General features: G+C 40.2%; 1 protein-coding gene across 1 annotated transcript in view; it reads left to right on the forward strand.

Moving 5' to 3' along the window:
• Positions 1-2,105: 2,105 nt before the first annotated feature.
• TPRG1 (tumor protein p63 regulated 1) overlaps positions 2,106-24,170 on the forward strand; it is a 142,112-nt gene continuing 120,047 nt past the window's right edge. Inside the window, exon 1 of the mRNA XM_047099493.1 lies at positions 2,106-2,274. The gene's annotated coding sequence lies outside the window, so the exon portion shown is untranslated. The remainder of the gene's footprint in view (positions 2,275-24,170) is intronic.

Raw genomic sequence — 24,170 nt, forward strand, 5'->3', positions numbered from 1 at the left:
AGAAATGATCTGTAAGTGTGTATCCTGCAAAATGGTTCTGTGATTCTCTGATCCTTGGCCGTGGACCACGTCATCCACCAGGAGACCCATACGCAGCCTTTGCTATAACTGAAGATGGTAGCTGTGAAGTGAATCTCACATGATGTCATATGTCCTGTCACAACAGTGCTGCACATTCATGCCAGGACTTAACATTGACAAAGCTCATCTCACCTCCAGAATCTCATTTTCTTCCTTGACAGCCCAGGCAGGCAGGTGGAGGTCTGTGTTATAATTCCCATCGCACAGAAGAGGCAACGGAGGACCGAGAAAGTCTGAGCTACTTGCCAATCGATTCCAGGGAGTGGTGACAAGGGCCCAGAGCCCAGGTTTTCTGTGTGACATTCTGCCAACTGCTGTGACCCTCCTGGCTGTACTGTTGCGGCCCCAGTTATGGCTGGGTAGAGAGTCACAGGAGCGTAGCACAAGTTGAGAGAAGCATCCCATGGCCGCTGGAAGCCTGGTGATGATTAGACAGTTGCCACATGGACATAGATGTCTTTTCAGAGTCTCTTGCCCTTTAAAACAACGTGCTTCAAACAGCAATGCGTGGGTTGGTCCCGGGCTGGGATCACATCTCTCAGACTCCTTCTCCTTTGCCCCCATCTGATGCTAGATGGTAACAATATTAGTCTTGCAATTACTTCTAATTGCCCTGCAGTTTTGTGGTGTATAAGTGGAGTGACCTAGATACTACTTATGTGAAACTCTCTCTTCATCATGGGGTCTGTAGTAAGGAGGGCATAAATCAGTTAGATCAGGGATGGCTCATTCCATCTCACAGTTAACATCTATATCCAGCTCTACCATCTGCATTTGTCCAATGCCAGCTCGCCTAACAGCCCAGATCTAAGGCTGCCTCCTCCTCTGTGAAGCCTTCCTGGATTGCTCCCTCCTCCTCTGGATTCCCTCAGCACTTGTTCAGATCCTATTCGTGGTGCTGGGGTGCCCATCATTTTCTACCCATTTTATTTTAATGAGCTTTTTATGCCAGAGACTGGGTCTAGTTCATTTTTCTATGCTTGTCTACACGGAGAACTGACAACGGCCAACATGGTTGCTCATTTAACTACTTGTCGGATGAAGACCTAAGTTATGTCCTCGACATGGTGAAGGCCTGTAAAAAGACAGGTGGACACATGATGTCTTTTCACTGCTCATACTTTATATTGACTCTCTATGTAGAAAAGTCTTATCTGGGTTTTGGGATCAATTCATTATGATTCAATGACATTTTCTTATAGTTGTTACTATGTCAATTCCTCTCCTAAGTTCATTCTCAAATGCTTCCGTTCAAATGCAGCATCTCTGAAGGAGGAATGCTATTCTCAATTTACAGATGACCAAAGAGATCAGGTCAGAATGGTAAACATATGACTTGCCATAGGTTGCAAAGCCATTAAATGGCAGATAGGATTCATTGAATAGATATTCTTTGATCATCATTCATTCAACATGTATTTAGTACTTGCTACACACTGAACAGTATGGGGAATAGAGGGGAAGATAAGATGTGGTCATTACCCTCAAGGGGCCCACAGTCTAATGAGAGGGACATACACTTAAATGGAAAACAATGTCATGGGGCAAATACCCTAAAAGAAACACTGACCAGAGACTCTGCATGCACACGTGTTTGTGTTTGCTCTCATGGGGATACAGTGCTCTATATGTCCTCTACATGTCCGAGGCAAAAGTAGTAACAATGCTCAAAATCACAAATAGCCAACAAATCAAGTCCATCATAAAATACTAATAATAGGAGCAAAGGCTTCAGGCTTATGCTTCCTTACAGCTAAATGGGAGCATACAGATGTCATGGGGGAATGGACAGGACGCTGTTCCTGCTTACCCCATCAGAAGATTTCAGTCAAAGAGGAAGTTGGCAGCACAACCCAGGACTTCTTAAAGAATGGGATGACAGAGAGAGAGAGAGAGAGGTGTGTCACCGTAGAACAAGAAAGGCCCCACCCACAAACCTGTCTCTGACAGGTTGAGTTCCACCCTGTAAACATCCTCAATCCTTTCATTTGCCCCTTTGTTTGAGGCTGAGCACATAACTCTCAACCCACTTGGTGAGGCAGGGCTCAGACTGGGGGGGTGGCAACACAAGGGCACCCTCATGTTAGGCTTCATCTGAACCAACTACACTTTCACTGGCCGCTATCTATGGTCTGACCCTCTTCATCCAAGAAAAGAAAGAAAAGTGCCAAGAACCAACCACAGCCTAGACAGGTAAGGCCAGGTGGCTTGTCCCTGGTGCAAAGAAATGGGGTTTCTCTCTATGAATCTATTTCTCCTGCCCCCTGGCTTGGGTTTCTGGTCACCTCTACCACTGACTTGCAGTTCCTTCTAGACTTGTAGTTTTCCACGACCATTGGAAAGTCCTCTATTTGTCCTTACTGCCCAGGGTTGATGAGGTTTGTAGACCAACATTTTTCAGCCTATAAAATCACTTGACATACTTATCTATATATTGAGTTTGACCTCAACTGCCTTATAAGAGCAGTAGGATAGGTATAATTTTCTCTATTCAGTGGCTTAGTGAACTGAGGCTTAGTGAATTGAAGTGATTTGTTCAAGTATGATCAGCAGGCTAAGGCCAAGATTAGATTTGATTCCTCCTTCTCTCTCCCTCTTCTGTACCACCCAGCAGGTCATACCTTATCTCAAAAAGCCAAGACAAGTGAAAGGGCTTCCTGAACTGTCAAACGGCAAACAAAAGGTGTTATTTCCTTGCAGGCGGGTTGGGAGGGATATTTTTGGACTCATCGGAGACAGATTTTATAATGAAACATAGGCTTCACCAAATAGGGACTATTTCTAGAGAACAAGTAAGAATATGTATGTAAAGAGGCCTCGCAAACTTGAAAGTGACATGCAGATGTGGAAAATGGTTCCATACAGCCTGAAACTTGCCCTAGCTCTCTGTATGAGAAAGAAGGCTTGCATCTGGGGCTGGATGACACTCTCCTAATGTCAGCAGGAGCATTATGAGACGCAGCTCACAAAAGCCCTAGGGAAATATTTAGCTTTTCAGTCTTCCTGTGGTATGTGGAAAAACAGATCTCAACGGGGGAGAAACACCCCCAAATCCTTTCAAATTGACTCCTGCAATTTCCTCTCTTATGACAGCTATCATTATATCTCATTGTTCTATAGTTTTAAGAAAATCTCATCTTCAGTGATTATGTAGTTTATTTTTTAAGCTGCTAATTTTAGCTATAATTTTCCCTTCATGCTCAAAAGGTTGTATCATTCTTAGTTGTGGAAGGAAATGTTTCGTGTGTGTGTGTGTGTGTGTGTGTGTGTGCACGTGTGTGTCTGTTTGAGTTTGTTATGACAGTGCTAATATTCACCCCCATGAGCCCACCACAATGCGGTGGGTTGCGTAGCTCCATCTCTGGCAGATTTCTATATATTCTTAATGTTTGTCTGGCTGTAAGGGTCTTGAAGAAATCATTTAATCAATTACCTTATTCAAAATAGAGAAACCGAAGGCCCAGGAAGATGATACGATGTGCCCAAGGCCACACAGCCAGTGATCATTAAAGCTGTCAGTCAAACACACGTTCCTACCTTCTCACTGCCCATGACGCATAGGGAATGGTGCAGGGCATCCCACAGCAGAAGCAGGAGCTGTATCATTTTGGGGATTATACCCAGATGTCCTTTACGATGTCTTTCGGTTAAAAGTTTTAGAGTGCTTTGTCCTTTAGCATTCAGGGGAAATATAATGCCCTGTAAAGTAGGGGACCTGTCTAGAGAAGCCTCTCTCCTTATTAACTTGGTTCTTGTGGAATCTTTCTTTCAGCCAAATTCTGGAACTTCTTCTTAGGTGTAAGGTTAGGAGATTTGCAAGTACGGGTGGCGTCTTCTTTCTCTTCGGTCAGTCTAGGTCTTTGTATCTTCTAAAGATCGTTGATCCTTCTAAAGAGGCGTCACTCCGTTCAGATGGTTGTAATGCCAGTTGATCTTTAAATCAGAATTGTAGAATCTAATGGTAGGGTTGAGCCTTAGAGTTCTTTTAGTCCGCAGGCTGAAGACCAGTGCCCACAGGTGGGCCCAGCATTCGGCTGTGTTTTGTTTGTGGTACGGTGGTAAACAAAATTGAACCAGTTGTAAATATTTAACATCCAGGAAGTTCCTTGTAAAAATTCAGGTTGATATATCTGAAATTTCTTTTTTTTTTTTTTTTTTTTCCAGAAAGATCAGAAGGTCTGGTTATAGGGGTCTACATACTCACGTGGAAAACACATCGGCAGGGTCTGGGCAACATGTGTTTCTTGTAGATGAAGCATGTATTCTCCAAATCTCCACATCCCTGTGGGACCTGATTTCAGCTATCAGGATTTGCATTTGTCAATGCTGGTCTCTTCCAGTCTGTCATGTGCTCAAATCATTCTGTTTCAAGGGAAACCTAGTTCCGCATAATGATAGGCCAGACCACAGATCAATGTCACCAGGGAAGAGGTGAAGTTAATTCTTTGGCCCTAGCCTCTTGTTATTTGAGAGGTAGGAAGAGAAATGATGACTTCAGCAGATCATGCCATTGGCCCTCATACCTACCCAGGATATTAAGCCAGATGTCGAAGCTCAGTGACTTAAGAGCTTAAGTATTCAACTACCTGACACAGTTCCAGCATAACCTCCAGGTGCCTATAAGAGAAAAATTGACAAGTGCAGGATAATACTCTTTACTCAATAGATCAATGTCATAAACATAAGAAAAGAAATTATGATGTATGATAACACATAGAATGCACCACAATGCCCCACATTCCCAAAGAATACAGAGCAAATTGCTGAAATTCTGGAAACTAGCCCAATAGTATGTTTTCTATAATCCATTAACTAATAAAATAATCACTTCTTGATCACTTATGGTGTATATCGCCCTAGGCTGGGGGATTTAGGGGTGAAGAGCAATGAAACTTCCCCAAAGGGGCTTACTAATAATGAAAGTGTTCACATAAATAACCATAATGCAAGATATCATAAATGCTGCAAGAAGAAGAAAGCCAATATTGTTGGTTTCACTGAGTAAAGAGATATTCATGGAAACTGTAGGCTGCCATCAGGATGGTTAGAAGGAGGAAATGGCATTTGCCGTGGGCTTTGGACAGATAGAGGTGGGAAGAGTTTCTAGTAAAAGAAAAATTAAAGCAAACTCATAAGTCAGTGCTCTCTGAGAAGATACTATCTGTATGAGAGAGAGAGAGAGCTAAAGAAAGAGAGTGCACACACATTTGTTGTAGCTATATATAGCCCCAGTGGGCCTGGGGGAATCGAGACTAGAAATGTGGGTCTGCACCAGATCTTGGGTGCGAAGTGACAGGCTACGGGCTTAAGGTCAGACACAACACCATGGATTTGAGGAACATAGCAACTATTGACCAGACATTTAATCCCAGTTCATGGCTATCAAAATCTATAATTTGGCAGGACAGAACATTTGTGTAGGTATCACTAACCTTAGTTTTAAGTTTTTCAAAAGAATTAAAGGGTAAAAACAGAATTGAGTGCTTCTAAACACAATGGACAGTATCAGATGCTTAGGGAGAGAGGCAAAGTAGTAATATACAGAATGATTAGAAAAATGGATGAAATTTTAAAAAAGACTTGTTGAGAAACTTGTAAGGAATATTTGGACCAAAAAAACATGGTTAAGATTTTTCTTTCTTTTCTTTTTGTAAAGCAAGTTTATTCCTCTGGGTTATCTGAAAGTTAGGAAAGTGATGTTGCATAAGTTCTTAACTTGTGGGATGTGGAGCATTATTTTTAGTTGATAGACTTTTTCCTTTGGTCTGGGAAGCAGTCACATCCTAAGGAATAGTTATAGAAAATTCTTGGATGTCCTAGCCCTACACTCTTCCATTAAAACACTGCTGGAGAATTCCACAAATATGTGAATGTTTTACTCTGGCTTACAGCATTCCTGATGGGTTGAAGGGAAGGTTTTAGTTTTGTAAAGGACTCCACTCGTCACCAGAACAATGTTTCTGCACACACCACAGGTATTTGTGTAATTAACCAAACTTTTCTCATTTTATGTGCATGGTTGTGTGTGAGATTGGTTCAGGATTATCTCAAAGACCCGGGCTTCAAGGGAAGTAGGTAGGTGATATGACACAGAGTAAAATGAGGTATCTGAAAAAAATTCATTCCTTTAAAGCTATTTATTGAATATCTGTTCAAAACAAACATCTCTTCAAGTTTCATTCATTTGAAACTATTTATTGAATACATGTTCTAGGATTTGGGAAAAACTCAGCAATGAAGAGAGAGAAATAATCTCTGCCATCAAGTAGCTTACGTTTCTAATGAGACAGATGGAAAATAAACACATTAATCAGTAAAATAGACAATATATGAGATATAGAGGAAAAATAGGGAAAAGGATAGGAGGTCTTGGAGAGTTGAGATTTTGGAAAGGGTGCTTAGGAAGAAATAAGTTGTTACTTGAGTGAAGATCCTAATGATACAAGGGAATGAGCCATGTAAATAACTGAGGAAACAGCATTCCAGACGTCTGGAAGAGCAAGTGCAAAGGTCCTGAAACTGGAGCCAGTCTGCTTGGCCCCTTAAAAGAAAAATGCATACAGTGAACTCAGTGGAGAAACCTTTGGAAATGGAGTAAGAAAGATGATGGTGGGAGTGGGGATGGAGACGACAATAATGAAGGCCCAGTAGGACACAATAAGGATTTTGACTTTCACTCTGAGTATGATGGGAGCCATTTGCAGAATTTGGACAGAGGAATGACATGGTTTGGCTTACATTTCAAAGGGATCGCTTGGTCTGGGTGTTGAGAATAGATGAGGGTGGCGTGATGAGAAGGCGGGCAGAAGCAGGGAGATTCATTAAGGAGGAACTGTTATAATCCAGATGAGTGATGTGGAAGCTTGGACAAGTTGCTAGTGGTGGAGATGACATGTGTTTTAATTGTGTGGTTGAGATTGACTGAATGGGGAATAATGAGACAGGAAGAAACTAAGGATGACTCTAAGACTTTTGCTGAGCAACTCGTAGAAAGCACTGGCCTTATATCTGAGACAGAGAAGACCATGAGAGCACTGAGTTTTGAAGGAACACTGGATTACTTTTGGACAGGTTAAGTTAGAGATGTCGAGTAGTGAGTTAATATACAAATCTGGGGCTCGGTGATTATATCTGAGCTGAAGATAAAAAATGAAAGTAATCAATATATACATGATATTTACAACAATGAAATTAAATGAGATCATCAAGGCCGCCTGAGTGGCTCTGTCGGTTAAGCTTCTGACTTCACCTCAGGTCATGATCTCACAGTTCGCGAGTTACGGCCCCGCGTCAGGCTCTGTGCTGACAGCTCAGAACCTGGAGCCTGCTCTGGCTTCTGTGTCTCCCTCTCTCTCTGCCCCTCCCCTACTCACGCTTGGTCTCTCTCTGTCTCAAAAATAAATAAAAACATTAAAAATTTTTTTAAATGAGATCATCAAAGGAGTTAGTAGAGATGAAAGAGAGAGAGAGAGAGAGAATGAATGAGAGAGAGTGATTGAGTGGCTGATTTGGATGCTGCAAGGTTTTGGGTTAGGAAGGGGAGGAGAGTCCAGTCAACAGTGTACCAAAAGGGAAAAGGCATGGCGGGAGCAGCTCTATGTCAGCAGAGAAGAGGTTTCTATCACTGAAATTATTTAGAACCCCTAGCACGCGGTAATAAGGAAAAGCATTTTTCATTTATATTTTCCATGGATAGTGCACCCCTATACCATCTGCACCCTGGAGCAGACCACACCTTCTATTCCCACTACCCTCTATGTTTTCCTCTGGTTCCACAGGAACCAAGAAAAAAATGGAGAAGGAGCAGCCAGAGTGGAGGGCCGACACTAGGTGAGCACCGTGTGCTCTGGGGTCCAAGTGCAGAAGCTTTCCGAGGAGAAGAGGGGTGGTCAGACGGCACAGATGCTACTGAGAGGTGGAGAGAGATGCTGTTAGTTATCTGAACACGTAACAAGCAGTGTGGCTGGGTAGGATCAGGAGAGAATGGAATAAGAGAAATTGGAGCTGGTGAATATAGGACGTTCTTTTCGAAGAGCTTATAGGTACAGGGATCCAGAGAGAATGGGAACAACATGGAGGGGAAAGAGGGAGGCTTTTTTTCCCCCTTAAGATGGGAGGGAATTATAGAAATGTACTTTTATAGAGCTTGTAACTTACTGATACACATACAGTATTTTCTTTATTCTACCTCTGTGAAGTAGTCTTAGTAGGGGTAATCATCTTCAATTTTTTCAGGGAAAGAAAATAAGGCTCGGGGGTTGAAGCCATCTGCCCAAAATCATACAGCACACTGCTGAGAGATGGGACTTAAATCTGAGTTCTGCGAGTCAAATTCATTGTTCTCTTCTCTGCCACTGCCTCATACTAAACACAATTTCAAAGATCATGTATAGCCTTAGAACTCTCTAGAAAGCTCTACAAAACTTTCACTTTGTAGTTGTTTAAACACCTTTCATACAGTCCAGGAAATTCACACTTCACAGCAATGCCTCCTGAACTGCAGGTGCTGTCATACCAGATGTAGGATGTCTGGGGGCATGGGAGGAAACAAGAGCTCAGCATCTGTATCAGTGAATACTTGTAATGTTTGGAAAGAGTCTTCCAGGTGTGGTCAACACAGGACTTCATGTGTTGAACCATGCTGGAGGATAAGAATGCAATTTCATATGCCTGCAATCTTGGATGGATTCTCATATCAATCTCTTCCTCTAATAGTGAATTTATATCTCTTTACTGACACCATACATCCTTAATATTGTCTGCTGCTTTCTTTCCACTTGAAGGTCATACACTGTCAAAGTTATTCCTCTTTACACGGAGCTCCAACCATATATATCTGGGTCTTCAACACTACCTGGGTCCCAACTGGGACATTAGTACTCTAAGCAGGGACCCATTGAAACACATATTATTTGATGCAGCCCTGGCAAATGCATGTTTAGAAGAAAAAGCTTTGCATAGCATTTGTCTTCCCCAGTGGCAGCTGTTCTTTCCCATCATTCATGGAACCAAAAGGCAACTCCTAGAGTAAAATGTAACCCTTACCTTTTAGTGGTGGGTCATACTGGGTGCTTGGTGGCTATGGCTCAGCATGACTCTGCACCACCCCTAGAATGTTCCTTTGCACTTTATACAGATTACTCTCTAGGTCATTATCCAGCCATCTTGTAATTACCTATTGACAGATCTGATTCTTTTATAGACAATTTACTCCTTAAGAATAGAAATCGTATTTGCAGGTTTTCTTCTGGTCTCCATTTCTCTGTTTCCCCCAGCACAGTGCTTGGCATAGAGAAGTTTCCCCCAAATGCATTCAAATTAATTAAGTGAAACATTTTGCACTATGTACAGTTCCACTATGGAGATTAATCTATGTCACACAGGAAAAAAATAGAGTACCAAGTTCAAGATATTCTTATATGTAGAATTACCGAGTTAGGCAATCATACCTACAATGTTTGAAGCCAGCTGGTGTGGTTCATTTCGTTCTGTAGTCAGGGATACGCAAACCTTTATTAACTGATATGTCTATTTTGAAATTTTTACACCATCATTACATACACCTATAACTTTCAGTAGAGCTGGTGTAATAATTAAGATCTGTTGACATTATAAACATTTGTTTAATTATTAATGTATTTAATAAAATGAAGAATTTTGTGTTAAGACAAAAACTGTGAAGCTAATAAAACTGTCCAAACATACACAGACACACTCAACCTTTCAATCTCACCCTTAAAGCATTGCAAGTTAAAGCAAATATTGGACTCATTGAAACCATTAATTGCAAAACATATATTTTTTTAAATTACAAAATTCTCTCCTGACATGCAGGAAAATTGGATATATGGGGTTTTCTTTGTTATTTTTATTGAAGTATAATTGACATGTTAGTTTTTGGTACACAATGTAGTGATTCAATACTTGTATATGTTGTGAAATGATCACTGGAATGAGTCTAGTTAATGAGTTTCAGCATACGTAATTACAAGATTTTTTTCTTGTGATGAGAACTTTTAAGATCTTTTAGTAACTTTCAGATATGCAATAAAGTATTATTAACTGTAGTCACCATGCTGCACATTACATCCCCATGGTTTGTTTACTTTATAACTAGAAATCTGTACCTTTGATCCTTTTCACTGATTTACCCACCCTTCAACCTCTACCTCTGGTAGCTACCAATCTCCATCTGTGAACATGGTTTTTTGTTTTTCTTTTAGGGTGTTGTTGTTGTTGTTGTTGTTGTTGTTGTTGTTTTAGATTTCCCATACAAGTGAGCTTCATATTCTACAGAGACAAATTATACAACGTTTCTGAGAGGGGTAATTTGGCCACGTATACAGAACACTTAGAGTGCAAAACTCTTAGACTCTGAAAAAAGGAAGGGTTTTGAAAAGTTTTACCTATGAGGATCATAGTCATTAAAAAACAAAGTAAAAAAGCAGCAGCATGAATAAAAAACAATAGGGCATGACTCAAAAAAATATAGATGATTGCATAACAGAACCTACACAGCCAGTAATATCCTGTTGTAGGAAATTATTTATTAACTGAGTAGTTTAGCATAGTGGTAGAAAACAGGGCCTGAGGTTTGAGAGAACTTTGATCAACTTAGAACTCTTATCACTTACCAACTGTGTGACCCTGAGCAAATTCCTCAATCTTTCTGAGTTTCAGTGTCCTAGTCTGTAAAAAGGGTAATTCTAATACCTGGACCACAGGGCTGTAGTGAGTTTGAAATGAGCCAATGCAGTTAAAGACAAGTGTTTGGCACACAGTATACCCAATACTCAATATATTAAATGTATGTACAATGTATTACTCCATATCTTAAGTGTAAAAGGCAGCTTTTGAAACAATATTTACAACATGTCTTCATTTTTGAAGTAAAAGAAAAGATACTATCTACAGATAAAAGTAGAAGTCTTAAAGGATATGCATCCAAGTTGTCTACTTTCATTTTCTCTGCATGGTAGATTTAGGGGAAGATTTCTTCTTGCTCCTTTGCTTTTGTGTATGACCTGCAATATAATAAGAAGAGTTCAATGGTTCCAAATGATCATAAGCATCAGTCCCTGTAGATGAACTTCTATCAATACAGTGACTTGAACATTGTCAAGTCATCAAAATCTCTTTGAACCATTGTCATCAAGGCCATATGTGGGTGTTGGGTAGTGCTAGTCTTATTACCTTCAGTTTCCCCTTGCTCCTCTGCCCTTGTCCTACTGCCATATCCCATGTGGTATATACCATAAACATTCATTAAGCATACTTCTCTTGAGAGCATAGGGTGTTGATACTGGGGTAGAATACAAAGCAGCACAAAGGTTTCTAACCTAGAGGAGCCTATAGTGCCTCTGAGGGAAAGGAGTACTTAGCTTATGGTGCTGGTAATGCTTCATTTTGTTGACGAGACCCATATCTCAAGTGAGTTTGGATAGCCAGGGAAGCTTCCTTAAGGAGGTAGGGCAGAACCATTAGAGGGACTTTAGAAGCAAGTCTATTTCCATAGCCCACAGGTATAATGATCTTTGACTAGGATGGAGTCCTTCCAAGCTCCCTATGTCACCATTACCTTTGATGAGATTTCTTGTACGATTACCTCTTTTCTTTCCCCACTGTTTTCTGAGGTCCTAGATGTTTACTCTTATATTTCAGTAAAGTCCTTTTGACCCGTAACCCTATAACTCTGACTTTTATTTACTTGATAGACATCTTGAAACATTATTTTTCACATTTTTATTCCCTCAATCCTAAGTATATGTTCAATGCAAAAAAAAGTTAGAAAATTTAGAAAAATGTAAAAAGAAAGTAAAAATCATCCATAAGCCAGTCATACAGAGATAATCATTCATAACATTTTGGTGCATGTGTTTCTAATACATGTGTGGGTGATTTTTTAATATAATATTTTATAATCTGAACTTCTGTTTCATAATAATATATCTTTTCATGTCAATTTAATATTTGACTACAGGCTTATGCTGTGACATCTTTTACAACCTCCTCCTCCTAGAGAAGCTCATTTTAACAGTTCAATGTTAATTTCTAGTATTTTTCTTTGCTTATTTATATATATTTCAAGTTTTAAAAATAAAACTGTAGTGGGGTGCCTGGGTGGCTCAGTCAGTTGAGCGTCCAACTTTGGCTCAGGTCATGAACTCATGGCTCTTGAGTTACAGCCCCACGTCAGGTTCTGTGCTGACAGCTCAGAGCCTGGAGCCTGCTTCAGATTCTGTTTTTTTCTCTCTGCCCCTCTCCCATTCACTCTCTGTCTCTCTCTCTCTCTCTCTCTCAAAATAATAATAACAATAACAATAATAATAATATAACATTTAAAAATTTTTTTAAAAAACATAGGTTATATATATATTTTTGGACTCTGCTTTTTAACTTAACATTATTCTGTGAGTTATTTTAAAGTTTATTTATTTATTTTGAGGGAATAAAGGGGAGGGGGCAGAGAGAGAGAATCCAAAACAGGCTCCATGCTCAGCACAGTGCCTGATGTGGGGCTTGATCTCATGGCCATGAGATCACAACCTGAGCTGGAATCAAGTGTCAGCCGCTTGACCGAATGAATCACGCAAGTGTCCCTATTCCGTGAATTTTTATATGTCATTTCACTGTTTTAAACATATGACTTCTAATGATTGCATTATATTCCATGATGGGTGTGTACACATATTTGATACCATAAATGTCTTTAATTTTAATCCTATCTAACTTAGAATCAATGCTTAAATCATTACCCTCTCTATGAGGCTCTAAACTTCACAAGAAGATCTAGTTTTGATTCATCTTTGAATTGTCATCGTGTGTCAACTGACAAAGATGAAATCCTTTGTTCTAAGTGAGATAAGCTCTTAATGGAAGCTTTCACAATGTGAAGGGATCCAGGAAGTTATAGCTAGGTCATCACAGAGAGTGGAGAAAAGACCATGACCCACAACATAATGGTTGGCTGGTGTGGGAGCAGAAATTGAACTTGAATGGGCCAGGTGGGCAGGAGGAAGCCCCAGCCTAGCAAGGGCATCTTCTCTGACGTGACACCCTCACTGGTTGAAGGGAACAACTACTGAAACCAGGCAAGAAGCTCTAAAATTCCCACCATTCAGTGTTTCTTGCTTGTTGAATTAAAAACCAAAACCAACACAAGCTAGTAACTTGTTCTTCTTATTGATTTCTTATCCCTGGTGCTCTTGAAGATGTGATTCTCTATAAATAGGACTGTAAAGGACTATAAAGTTGTGATTTGTGCTGGGATAAAGGTGATCAAAATAGATATATTCCAACTTTGTTATTTTTGCTATTTGACCTGCTTTGAAAATGGCCTCTTAGCTCTCCACTTGGATTTAGAATGAGGGCTCCAAATCAGGCCTGTGTGTAGTCTTAGACTAACAGAGCTGTCGGGAACACGGGGGCCAAGTAGTTCAGTCCCCTCCTATACATGTGAAAAAAACAACGCCCGGAGAGAAGAGATGACTCACACCTGAGACAATGGACTCAGAGTTACAGTCTGAGTCTTATATGAAAGCATATAAGGCTTTCCCCACCATCACTAGTTACTTCATGCTCTGTTCCCAACTGTTCAAATGTCTCCACCACAGATTCCATTGATCATTAGACTTCTAGATTCCTTTTCCTCAAACCTTTAAACTATGTTTTAAGACTCTACTATAGTTGAGATACCTTGCTAGGCCTTTAGAGCCATTAGTTTTTTCGAATTCAGATACTGTCCTGCAAGGTAACTGTTGGACCCACTTCACATTTGAGAAAATAGAGGCTAAGGATTCTTAAATTGCTACCCACCTTCAGGCAGCTGGCAAGCTATGGAGTCTGGATGGAAGCCCAGGGTTGTCTGACTCCAAAGTTTTCTCTACTGTGCCGGTCTATTTCCTGATACAGGAATTGATTACATGAAATGAATCAATTTATGTCTTTATGGTTCCTTGTCTATTGTCTCATGGAAGGATTGACTTAATTAATTCTTCAAACATTTGTGCCTCTGAGTTGTGGGTCAGTGATTTCGACACATCCCCCACAAAAGTTGGGCTTAAATCAAAAGCAAAGACATCTTTCAGGCTCTGGTGGAGGAAGCTAAGTTGTGTAGCTTAGCCACTCCTACTGATTGGCCAAGTTCCCAAACAGGATTGAAGCTGAACAACTGAAAACAAACAAGAACTAAAGTTTTGCCAAAGTTGAGGGGAATAAAAAGCATGAAAGGAAAAGAAAAGAAGAACCTGTTTGATACCATATAAGTGATGTCATCTCTGCTAAGAGAGAGGATGCATTTCAGGGAGAAGCATGAAGAGTCATTGAAAAACTAGCAGGTGTGAAGGAAATTTAGGGCTGTGCTTTGGGATGTGGATTCCCCTTGGCCAGGCATTTTCTCTTGACCTCTTCTCAAAGAAAGATGAGTTATATTATGACCTCCAAATCTGTTGGTATAATGGAAGGATAAAAAGGAAAGTATTTTACACTGGTTTGTTTCAGACCAATGTTTTTGAATGTGATCTATGTCAAGATCAGTTTGGTATGGAATGGCTCCCCTCAACAGCCTCCTCTCCATGCTCCTCCTCCCAAGGCCACTCCTCACAAGGGGACTGATACCTTTTATCCAGCTCCACATCCCATGCTGTGACCTTTTGCTGGAAACCTGTAACTTCTGCCAAATTACTCTGTCCTGTACATTTGTAACTAAGGGCTTTGTTCTCAGAGGAGCTATTCATTTTAAGTGCACGGGACCTAGCTCTCTAAGACAAATGTTTCCCCTACCATTTTCCCTTATAGAATTTATGTAACAAGTTTGTAACTTGTGGCCTACATAGTGATTTCATAACTTCTTGTGATAAAACTCGCCCAAGAGGTATACTATCTTTCTCCATCTCTCAATTCTTTAGATTATATTACTTCCTGTATATAGCTTTTGCATATCACTGGGCAGATAAAAGCCATTTTCCAATAGTCCAACTCTCTGTGTACAGAAAATAGTCTCTATCTGTGTATGAATTTTATTTTTCTTCTGACTTCAATTTTTAGAGAATTTCTGAGAGCCAAGTTATAATGCATTTTTTGTATGAAACAATTTATCTTTGATGGTGGGTGCTGGAGAATGAGAGGGCTGTGATGAAAATGTGTGTGCTTAAAAAACCTCCGAGTTTTCAAATGTTTTGGCTAGAACTATTACCTTTTTTCCCATTTTGTCCTCTTAAAAATATTTTTGTTGTAGGGGTGTTTGGGTGGCTCAGTCGGTTCAGTGTCTGACTTGATTTTGGCTCAGGTCATGATCTCATGGTTTGTGAGATTAAGCCCCCCACTGGGCTCTGTGCTGACTGTGCAGAGCCTGCTTGGGATTCTCTCTCTCCCTCTCTGCCCCTCTTCCCAGTTCTCAAAATAAATAAATAAATACACTTAAAAAAATTCTTGTTGTAGAAAATTAGAAAATGTAATTAAGGGAAAAAATCTAAAATCTCATTATTTAGAGAAAACCAATATTAGCATTTTGCTAGATATTCTTATAAACTTTCTTTTATGCACATCTATATTTTATATTTATAACAACTAAGATCATGCTCTGTCCTATTTATAGTCTTAAAAAATATACCTGGATATCTTTCTATTGTATTTTAGATAGTTTAGAGAGTTTAGATAGAATATTAGGTAGCTGATATAATATGTACTATATGTATTAATATGTACTATATGTATATATATAATATGTATATGAATATATATAATACATATGTATAATATATGTATATGTATTAATATGTACTATATGTATTATATATATACATATACATATTATATATATACATATAGTACATATTAATACATATAGTACATATTATATCAGCTACCTAATATTCTATCTAAACTACACTAGCTGTCATAAATAAATTATGAATAAAACAGTATTGTTATTTTTTAAAAGGGGTTGGCATTGCCACTGGAAGGTGATGAGTTTAAAATATAGCTAGAAATATCAGTTATTTTAAATAATATCTCTCTTTATTTCCTTGTTCAGATATACCAGCCCAGCTTCTAATGATGTACAGGTTAATCTCACTTTGTTTATCATGTGACCTAAATCTATAGATACATAACATTATTAGTGAAACAAAGTAAGAGTCTTAGAGATGACTATACTGGCCTGTGTTATGTTGAACTAGCATATGTAAGCTTCCTCCTACAATGAAGATTCTATTCAGGTACTCCCAGTGGGGGAGTTGATTTCAGCTACTCTCTAGCATTTTCTAATAATTTTATCCACTGGCTAGGCTTTGGTGGGAAAATTACTATTTCTGTACAGAATTTCAACATCACACACTAACGGCAATTGGAGCCTGACGTTGCCTATTTTTGGTGGGATGCAAGAGAAGAAGTGATAAATAATATTAACAGGGATAGTACTGGGTACTAGAGATTGTCCCCAGTTCATTAAGAAAGGAAAAAAGAACTTCTCTCGTGGTTAACAGGAAATATATTTTGGAGAATGTCAGACATTTCAGGAAACTCTTCAAACACCATGAAGGGTCACAGTTGAAGTTCTTAGATGCAGAGATACTGCAAAACAGTAACATTGTGCACCAACCCACTTTTGGTGACATTTATCTCAAAAGAGATGCTCTAAAGAGTGGTCAGACTTATCCATTCACTTGAATTTCTCCATTCACAGTAGGACATGTTACATAAGCCACAGAGGTTCTTTCACTGTTTTGATATTCTTAAAGGATATTCTAGAGTCAGGAATTGACACAGGAAGCGTGTGTATGGGTGACTCTGGCAGAATCAACATCAAAATCTGGCCCTGTGGGCTTCATTTTCTATCTAGTCCCCTGGCCTAGTTGGAACAGTCACCTCCTGGGAAGATCTGGCACATCCCTGGTCTACACGCACTGCCTCTCCTCACTGTCACTCCCACGTTTTGTCGGTAGCTTTGCCTTCGTCAAGATAGGGATCAGCTTTCCCCAAAAGCTTTGGCCAGTGTCACGTTCCTTTGGCATCTTTCGGGGGCTGCCAAAAGCCCTGCTCAGATATCATTTCACTGCTCCCTCCTCCTCCTATGATAATATACTAATGGCTCTTCAAAAGATGCAAGATCAAGGCATACCACTATATGGTCCACACTTTCACAGTGTTTTTATTTGATCTTCACAAACAATCTCATAGAGTAAGCAGGACAGGCAACAGCATGCAGCTTTCAACAGATAAAGAACTTGAGAGGTATTATTACAGCATATATGTGTGCACTTGACATGTGAAGATGGCATCGTTGACCACACGTACTAATGACTGTTGTGATTGGTCTTTCCCTCGTCTGTGTCCCTACTCCCCACTTCATCACTTGGTGAGTGAAGTCAGACATTTGCAAAAGGCTGAGCAAAACCAAAGAGCATCCCTCCCCAGCAAGTCAGCCTTGAGATAGACCTTGACAGAACCAAGAAAATGTGAATATCACCTGTAGCATTTTCATTTTCTCAGTGCATGTCCTATTTATTCTGTGTCATGCTGCTTATTGCTTCAACGGTGGATGTAGCAGACCACACATAAATATACATTTATCTTTACTTTCTAATATTTGGACATAGAATTTACTCATGTGCATATATAGATATATATTTTCTTAGATACTTAATATATTTTGTTTAATTTTCTTACTAAAATACAGAAAGAGAAAAGGCCCTTTATGATAGATGTTATTGTTCCTCACTTGTGTCTCTTATCTAATTACAGCAAGCTAATACAAACTGTTTTTAAACTTTTTATTCATTAGTATTCTGAATCATCCACTTTTCTTAAATCATCTTCTAATGAGTCCTGACTGTCCCTCTCAAAACAGAACTGCTCTCATTTCTCCATACCTGTATGCTGGCCTTCATTATTTACATGGGAGAATAATGCTCTACGTTAGCTCTTTTGCCTTTTCTCTTTCTGGGTGGTGCTCTCTGGAACTTCTTGGATCCTCTTGACATCTTATAGAACAAGCTGAGTACCAGGTGTTAACTTTCTTACCTAGGAGAAGTGGAATTGGGTCAGAGTTGCCTTGCAATGATATTACTCTAACAATTTCTTGTAGCTAAATTATTTTGTCCCATTTGATGTCTTGTTTTGTATTCAGCATTGGACCTCAATGCACGTTTCATTATTAAAACATGGACTGTCCCTCAGTTATGGTGACCAACAAGATGAGAAGTTAGCAATATTCATTTTTAAGATGGCAGTCTCCTTTATCTGGTCTTGTCTCATCCCTTCCAAGTGTTTGTTCTCACATACTGCCCTTGGGTTTCAGGATAAGCTCTCCTCTACTCCTTCCATCCCTAGAAGTGCTCTCAGGAAAGGTTCTCATGTTTGTTACCTAACTGTCAGGGTAGTTTGAGGTGGAAGTGACTTTCTCCTTGCTCTGTCTCTGGTCACGCAGATGTCTTATGTGTCATCTGCTGTGACTGAGCTCACTGTCCCGCACAGAGGGCTAAGTGTCCTGTGGGCATCCAAGAGGACAAATGAGGGTATGGTTCATTCCCTCACAGAGCTCACAGTCTACTCATGGAGACCAATTACAGGAAATCACTGGAGAACTGGTTGATAAAAGATCATGGTGGCTAAAGAGCATAGGGAAAACTGCATTTCTAAGTTGCCATTCCTGTTAAGCTTATGGGAACCAGTAAATCTGAGCCTGATTTAGAATAAAGGCTTTCAAATCTTCCCTTTTCAGGTCTGATTCCATGATATCTGAGAAAAGAGACTTTCTAAGCTGAACTTCCTTTGCATTTTCTATCATGGGTGCTCCTTGGAATACAGATATTTATTACTGATCCATTTGTTTAGTTAATACATCTTGAATGCTTTTTATGTGCTCTGCTTGGTGTTAAGCATATCGCAGTAAGAAAACCCTGTCCCTATTGTCAAGGATCTTATGTACTAGTGAGAAGGATGTGAAAGTTCATGCACATTAACAGGTAGCTGTAATATGGTGTGATAAGTAATGTCATAATGATAAACGTGGTCTACATGGGGAAACAGTGGAGAGGCACGCAACTCATGAGACAAGATTGGTCAGGGAAGCCTCTAGCTGCTTTTAAGTTGAGACAAGAAGGGCAATGGGAGTTATCAGATAAAGGAAATGAGAAGGAGCTTAATGGGTTTATGAGTCTAAAGATAGAGTAGTATGGCTGAAACATAGTTTATGAGTGCTGTGGTATGGCAAGGAAGATGGGAGAAGAAGATGGAGAAAGAAAAAGGAGGTAAGAGACTTGGTGAGACATGAGCCTCCACAGGTTAGTAGGAGTTCAGATCATGCCTACCATGCTCAGGAATTCATATTTTATTTGGAGTACAGTGGAGATGCATTGAAGGGTAAGTGGCCAGTGACACAATCTGACTTGTATTTCAGAAAGATTAGTCTTCCTGCTGTATGCTGCATAAATTTGAGAGAAATATTGTAAATAGACCAGTTAGAGGACATTTATAATGATCTGCAAGAGGTGAACTAAGGCCATGGCAATAGGAGTGGAACAAACTAAAGAATTCAGTAGATACTGAAGAATCAAGAGCTATAGTATTGGGCAAGAAGAGAAAGTCAGGCAATTTTCTGGCCTGAGCAACTCTATATCTGTGATCTCATTCACTGAGATTTGAATAAAAACCAGGAACAAGTTTATGGGGCATGTAAGAAGACGATGAGTTCATCTTTGGATAAAGTGAGTTTGAAGTACCTGTGAGTCAGCAAAGGTGACATGTCTAGTAGGTAGTTATTTAGATGGATTTGATCTTTGGAGAGAGCTCTAACTGGAGATGCAGATTTGGCAGTCAGATCTATTGATTATGGTTAAACAGTGAGAACGAAGGAGCTTGCTTAGAATATCCAGAGTACGCTCTGACAAACAGGAGCTTGTGAGATAGGAGTATGTGTTTTGTGTCTGTGGTGGGGTCTCCATGAAAGAAACTAAACACAGTGAACAAACAAGTAGAAAGAACACTGGGAATCTGTAGTTCCAAGGGACAGAAGGCAATAAGAATTTTAAGAAAGATGGTATCAACAACCAACAGTGAAAAAGAAGATCAAGGAAGATAAAGAATGGAAAGTATCTATCTATTGGATTCTGTCAGAAGAGCTTTGTTGAGAGTACTTCAAAGATATGCTGAGACTGAAAAGCAGATCTCTAGGGATTCAGGTATGAATGAGATAAAATTAAGTAGAGACACTTAATGGTGGACCATTTTTTTGAGAAGCTTGATCATGTAAAACAAGAGATTTTTCATCTTTCTTATGCTTATAGGTTCGAAAGGAAGAAATGTGTTCTTTTCCTTCTGATAATCCTTTAGATATCTGGAGAGTGGTCGATGTCTTCCATATTTTCTTTCTTTTCAACTAAATTTCTCTAGTTCCTTCTACTGTTCCTCATGTGACACAGTTAGTGGTCCTCACCAGTGACTACTTTAGAATAAAGGGGAAGGTCATCTCACAGGCAAAATGAGGTCTCATGGGTCAAAATGACCAGTCTGATCATGGATATAGAAGAGGGAGAATTTGAGAAGCATCTGTTGGTACTGTGAAATCTCTTTGTTAATTCACTTAACAAATATTACCATGTGTCAGATATATACCAGGAGCCCCTGGCAGAGGAAATAATGGTTTGTGTGGGCTTTAGAACAGTGTCTCTGAGACAGCTCCTTGGGCTTTACGGAGACAGGCTTTATGGAGCCAAGAGAGAGCTAACCTCAGACTCTTGGAAAAAGGAGTCATCATGAAGAACAGGTTTCTCTTCCTCATAGGTCAGCTAAGGCTTCCTAGGAATTGGAGACAATAAGACCAGGAAAGAGGAGCATGAAACCCCGCCTCTTCCTCTAATTTGCTTTGTGACCTGAGGTGTAAGTCACTTCTCTGAACGTCTGGTTTCTTATTTGTAAAATGAGGGTGTTGTTAGATATCTAAAATGTCTGGCAGTGGTCATGGATTCCATCATATGAAACCAACTGAATATTTACTTTGAGAAAAATAATCCTGTCAATGTGCCAATAATATGGTATATCTTGACCTACATGAATGTTACATGAGTGTGTTTATTTAATGATCCTTCACTGATCTGCACATTTATGATTTTTTGAATGCATGTCATACTTCAATAAAAATGATTATGTTAAAAATGTCATTAAAATAATAAATGATGTAGTTTTTATTTGGGGGGGGGTAAAAATACCGTTGTCAGCATTTGGATGAATGGCTCTCCCTGAATTTCACAAACTCTTACAGGAGAAGTCACAGTTGGCCTAGCAGGAAACCCAGGTTTTGGAGCGACTTCCTTAAACAAAGCTCCCAGCCAGGAACATCTGGTCATAGGCTCTTTGGCACTGAAACCAACAGTGGGTAGGTAGTAATCCTGGTGACATAATCCACACACTCCTTTGGGATGTCCCAATCAATGGGAAAGAGACCTGTTCTAATTGCTAAGCACTGTCACCATCTAGTTTCTGAATCAGCAGCTTCAAAATCAGGGAACCTATTTACTTTGCAGAGGGAAGAAAAGAGGCTGCTGTAAGCCGAATTGTTGCTGTTCATTGATTGTTTTCATTTCTCTGCTCCTTTCGTTTTCACTTGCACGTGGAAAAAAAAAATATCTGTAAGCTTATGGGCCCCTTTAAAGTACATCGTCATGACCCAACAACTTTTTTCTGCTCAATTCCTTGAAGGCTGATATTTTTCTTTCTTTTGGAGGGGGTTGGAAGGCTGGTGATTTTAGCCTTAATTATTCTCTTTCCCAGGAGGAGAATTCTACCACTTTTCTGTCCCCTCCCTACCTTCTTCATGGTCAGGCTATTTGCAAAGTAGGACACTTCTGCTACTTCCTGAGATAAGTCACTACAAGCGACTCCTGGCTTCTAGGTTGGCTTCCTTCTGCTTTTTCAAGTACATCCCCAGCCAGTGCCTCCACGATTCACAAATCCATGTACAGGTTTATATTAATAACTACCTCCAGAGTTTATGTTCGTGGGAGAACTCCATTTATTTGGGGTGTTGAAGGGGAGAACCTGGGTGACTTGGATATGTAGATGAAACATATATATCCTTCAAATAATAAGCACACACAAGGAAGAAGTTGTTACCCTGGAAAGAAAGAAGACACAGATGAATGGTACAAAGTTGGACTGTATGCAATGTGACTCACCTCTCCATTACTTCTCTCAGTCTGTAGTGATGTTGTTAATCTCACAAAGTGTCTGGGGCAATGGAACGCTTCCCGGGCCAGCCCTGATTCTGCATTTGGGTTGGCTGTGAGGGAGTTGTCCCAACAGGGATGGAGGTGTGGTGACAGCAGAGAGGAGGTGTGAGGAAGACTTAAGACTTTCATCCTGTCAGAGACCGAAGGTTTTAACCGAGTGTTACTGGCTCCTCAAGGGGTGTGGGCTGGAGGCGAGTAGTTGGCATCTCAGTTACAATACACCATATTACCTGCCATCTTTTGAACACACCCCTCTTCACACCTCACAGGTCTGAGAGGAATGTCCTTGCCTGTCTCAAATATGCAGTCAGCTCTGAGGCGCCTTTCTCTACACCTCTAACTTTTCACACTCTCAACCCTCTCTCCACTCACCCCTGCTAATCCCCTTTCTGTTTCCACAGTATTTGTGCACATTCTCCTAGTATGGCTCTATCACCAAAGTCTGCAATGTTCCACCAGACTATGAGCTTCTCTGAGAAAAGACTGTGGCATTTCTCTTTCTTCCTTCCTTCCTTCCTTCCTTCCTTCCTTCCTTCCTTCCTTTCTCTTTCATGTTTATTTTTGAGAGAACACAAGCGGGAAAGGGGCAGAGAGAGGGGGATAGATCATCTGAAGTGGGCTCTGTGCAAACAATAGCACTGAGCCTGATATGGAGCTCAAACTCAGGAACCATAAGATGATTCATGACCTGAGCCAAAGTTGGATGCTCAATGGACTGAGCCGCCCAGGCACCTCTGTGGCATGCATTTCCGTGTGTGTCTTTGTATGTGTGTGTCCAGAAGATATTACCATTCATGCCGTACACAGAGCTTCATTACTGAGCCTACATTTACTGAACATTCATATATGAGGTATGAGGAATGTGCCAGCAGCAATGGATCTGATGTAAGTAAGTCTTGCCTTTCAATCTCAGACCTGACAGAGGAACAAGCAGGACATCCATCTGAGAACTTGTAATCGGTGCCTGTTCTGTACCATGAGCATGCCAAGTGCCGGCTATAAAGATGAGTGCTCAGAGTCGCTTCCAGCCCAGGAGTGAAGGCAGAGATGTAATGGTGGGTACACAACAGTGAGATAAATGCTAGGAGTCAGGAACTCAAGCCCTACCATAACGCCAGCTGGAAGTGTGGTGGAAATGTTTGTGGAAGTGTGCAAGGAAGCTAATCTCAGGGAGTCACAAGGGATCTGTAATCTCACAAAGTTCTCTATTCAATATCTTTGTCTTTATCGATTCTTTTCCATATACATTTTTTAAGAACCCCGTCAAAAAATTAATATCTTGTGGGAGGGGCTCAGTGAACCTCTGCATGTTTTCCTTCTGAAATGTGAGAAGACTTATTGGGGCTCAAGCATGTCTCCAGTCCTGACCTGGTTGAGGTGCCCAGTGGGTGTCCCTAGGAGCTCTGGTCAAGGTAGATAGCCATTTGCACTAGAAGGAAGTTGGAGGACAAACACCCCAGAGTTTCCACAATGAACACCCAAATTCATGATGTCAGAATTCTCTTCTTCTGACACCACAACCTGTAAATCACAAGGGAACTACCATGTTCATGGGAGTCATATAATCGAGAAGAGATAGGGGAAACCATATATGAGCAACCTCTCTAGACTTAGATCTAGAATCTAAGTCTCTCTGTCTCAGACAGAGAGACAGAGAGACAGAATCTGGGTACTGGAGAAAAGCCCATCAAAACTTGCAGGGTGATTGAGTTGGAAGGAAACTTGGAAATAATTCCTCCTGCAGTTTTCAGACTTTAATATGTTGTTCTCCCCAGAGGAAAGCTTCAGAAGGGCCCAAAACCAGAGGAGTAGATCTGCTTTGATTGAAATGGGCTAGTCATTTATGCAAATCATAAATCTGGC

The sequence above is a fragment of the Lynx rufus genome, unplaced genomic scaffold (genome assembly GCF_022079265.1).
Source record: "Lynx rufus isolate CCGP_SWC_20201006 ecotype Redwood Valley unplaced genomic scaffold, mLynRuf1.p SCAF_5, whole genome shotgun sequence".
In the NCBI taxonomy this organism is placed as follows: domain Eukaryota; kingdom Metazoa; phylum Chordata; class Mammalia; order Carnivora; family Felidae; genus Lynx; species Lynx rufus.